Raw genomic sequence first — 3,565 nt, 5'->3', positions numbered from 1 at the left:
TTTCCTCCGTAGGGTAGCTGGACTCACCCTAAGAGATAGGGTGAGGAGCTCAGTCATCCGGGAGGGCTCAGAGTAGAGCCGCTTCTCCTTCACATCGAGAGGAGTCAGTTGAGGTGGCTCAGGCATCTAGTCCGGATGCCTCCCGGACGCCTCCCTGGTGAGGTGTTCCGGGCATACCCAGCCGGGAAAAGGCCCCGGGGCAGACCTAGGACACGCTGGAGGGATTACGTCTCACAGCTGGCCTGGGAACACCTTGGTGTCCTCCCGGTGGAGATGGAGGAGGTGGCCGGGGACCGGGAAATCTGGGCTTCCCTACTAAGACTGCTGCCCCCCGCGACCTGGACCTGGATAAGCGGAGGAAAATGGATGGATGGATGGATGGATGGATGGACTTGTATACTAAAATGAGATGGAGATAATTGCAATATTTGTCGGAATAGTTCTGGAACAAATGGTGGAAGGAGTATCTGACCAACACTGCTCTGAGACAAAGATGGCTTACGCCAAGAAGAAACATGCAAGTTGGAGATGTGGTGATCGTCAAAGAGGAGGAGGTTCCCCGAAACGAATGGAAACTGGCTGGGATTTTTCAAGTCCATAAGAGTGACAATGGACTAGTGAGGACAGTTACGGTGTTTCACGATGCTTCAATGTCCCGCAATGGCGTGTGAATGCACTCAAGAGCAATAAATGCATCGAGAACAGCAGTAAAGGAAGCGTGAACTCTTTACTGGACCAGGTCAGCTAAGTAACAAAGACCATACATCTGCAAGCTCTTCAAAGGACATGTAAAGAGTACAGCCATAGCAGAGGATGGTTTCGATCCATCGACCTCTGGGTTATGGGCCCAGCACGCTACCGCTGCACCACTCTGCTGCTGACATCTGTACAAGTACCCAGCTTTGTGCGGCTCCTTTTGAGTGTCCTCTGTTGTCAGTGAACCTCACAAGGTCACAGTTTTTTTTTCCTGATCAGGGCACCGTTTTAGGTTGGGTGGATGAGTGATCGAAAGCGCCAGATTAAGGTTCCTTACGCTCAGGAGGCACTGGTTGAAATCCCACAGCTGGCATTTTCCTGGTCAGCTCCATTATCCACGACTGGAATGATTTGGCAGCAAAAGACTGTCGGATTGTACAAGACACCTGAACACCTTGAGAAGAAGATTAAGAGAGGTTTTGTTCTAATGAGAAGGGTTTGTTTGTTGACATTGTGACATACAAAAGAGGTACTCCCCGTCGGGGAATCGAACCCCGGTCTTCCGCGTGACAGGCGGAGATACTGTCCACTATACTAACGAGGACTGCTGCTGCGATGATGTGGTGTCGATTGACCAAAGGGGAATTCAGAACAGGCTCGTGGCCCATGACCGTTTTTATGGTAGCTGGAGACTTTAACCACTGAAATCCATCCCGCTTATCCTCATCAACGGACTGTATTCCCCACCCGTTACCAGCATGGGGACATTCCAACCCAAGATGAGAACACACTGGACCAGGGACACAGCAACATAGTAGGTGGCACAGACACAGCTTCACATTGCCCCCACTTTTAGACCCGACTGAAAAAAAGACTCTCTTGCTTGGTGCTAACATGATGACCATTAGCATGTTAGCATTTAAGCTAGTTTACTCATGTCTCAAGGCAAATAGACACATGGCATGATGTGGGGACACTATGGGACTGCCTTAACACTTTTGGATCTAGAGGCTGTCTTGCTAGTTTTTTTTTTTTTTTTTACCCCGGACACAGTCTCTTTTTTTTTTTTTTTTTTTTTTTTTTGTCCCGTCCAGCCATTGGGGCAGATAGTATTGTTGATCTAAATGCCCTTACATGCTAGACAGATTTGCTCTGTGTCAGGAAAGGTGTTGGCTACAACTTCCCTGTACCATGAAATTTTATTTGCCGTTATTTGATGTTTTTGTTATGCCATTTGGGACGACCGGACCGGAGCAAGAAGAAGAACAGAAAAGAAGAAGAGAGAAGAGAAAGGTGGGGTCGGGGGGGGGGGGGGGGGGGCAGTAGAGGGAGAGACAAAAACAGCAGCAACAAGAATTCCCAAAACAACAACAGTGACAAACAGAACAGTTAAATGTCAATGATGGCTAAGGGTCACACTGGAGATGATATCAGTGAAATGAAACAGTCCAACTTACCAGTAGCAATAGTAATGATGAAGACATGACCCATGATAGTAAACACAATTGCAACCATACAGTTACAGTAATTAAAATCTCACTGCTTGACATCATTATTACTGTAATAATAGCATACCAATACTATATAAACATCAGGGATAAGATAGTAGATTGTATAGAGAAGCACCCATGTGCTGTGAGTGCCCATATGGAGGTGTGTTGTGGATGTGAATGCGAATGTGTGAATGTGTAATTGTCACTGAGAATGACAAAAGGAGAGAGACTGCCTTCTACCACCCAGCAAACCCCGCCCCGCGCAGCCAGGTCAAGCCCCCACTGCCAGACATCCTCCGGCCCCGTGGGTGTGGGCAAAGCCAGGGCCGACTCCCCAAGACCCGCCCCCGAAGCAACTCCCCGAAGAGACCAGCCAGAGGCCATGGAGGAGCAATCCCAACCGGCAACAGGGCGCCAGCAGGCCGGAGGAGAGCCGCACCCCCGAGACCAGCGGGAGACCATACCCCACTAGGGCAGAAGGGCATCGAAGGCCACACACCCGTGGGCACAGGGGCGCCCCCGCCGGCCGGAAGGGAGCCCGTCCACGGCCGGAGGCACCGCCTCCCGCCCCCCATACACCCCCAGGAAGCAGAACCAGGCCCACCCCAGGTAACCCCAGGCCCGACCACCGACATAGGACCGCCCCGGCCAGGACAGAAGAGGCCCGGGCACACTGCCCCATGGAGGACCGGGCGGTTGAGATGGAACACCCTACGCCAGACCCCCGCAGAGCCCCCCCCCCGTATATCTACATGGCCATATACCCACATACACACCCACACATATACATATATATATATATATATATATATATATATATATATATATATATATATATATATATATATATATATAATTATAATAAAACTAATCATTAATTATCCAAGTATTTACAACAATAAATACATAAAATAAACTCAGACACATGCACACCCCATCCACTCAATACACACACACGCTGTGGACGTCCCCGGGTGGGGCGTCCGGGGCATCACAGGGCGGGGGACCCAGGGGTCCCAGACCCACAACCAGGCCCCGAGCCCAGGGAGGTACGGACCGCCAAGGCATAGCACCCCCAGACTCCCCTCGACCACGGCATCAGGGCTACTGCAGTGTGGCAGACAAAGGAGCGGGCGAGGGGAGGAGGCCCGCACATGAGCAAGCGGAGGGGGCGAGCAGGCGAGTGGTGAGGCACTCCACTGCGCCGGCCGACAACCGCCGGGCAGCTCACCCCCGTGAGGGAGAGCCATAGCTCCAAGTCAAGGGGAGGCCAAGCACCAGAGCCGAGGAGTTAAGACCAGCGCAAGGCCCCCGACGGACCCCACCATCCACCGGGAGGGCCAGCCCCCCCCCTGCCCGCAGAACCAGCAGCGCTC

At 52.0% G+C, this 3,565-nt stretch overlaps 1 non-coding gene across 1 annotated transcript; it reads right to left on the bottom strand.

Moving 5' to 3' along the window:
• Positions 1 to 1,228: 1,228 nt before the first annotated feature.
• trnad-guc (transfer RNA aspartic acid (anticodon GUC)) lies at positions 1,229 to 1,300 on the bottom strand. Its single transcript has one exon. It is a non-coding gene; the product is annotated as a tRNA-Asp (tRNA).
• Between the last annotated feature and the right edge of the window lie 2,265 nt (positions 1,301 to 3,565).

The sequence above is a fragment of the Doryrhamphus excisus genome, unplaced genomic scaffold, assembly GCF_030265055.1.
Source record: "Doryrhamphus excisus isolate RoL2022-K1 unplaced genomic scaffold, RoL_Dexc_1.0 HiC_scaffold_26, whole genome shotgun sequence".
In the NCBI taxonomy this organism is placed as follows: domain Eukaryota; kingdom Metazoa; phylum Chordata; class Actinopteri; order Syngnathiformes; family Syngnathidae; genus Doryrhamphus; species Doryrhamphus excisus.
Note: the sequence above shows the minus strand (reverse complement) of the source record. Positions and strands in the feature narration are given on the sequence as shown.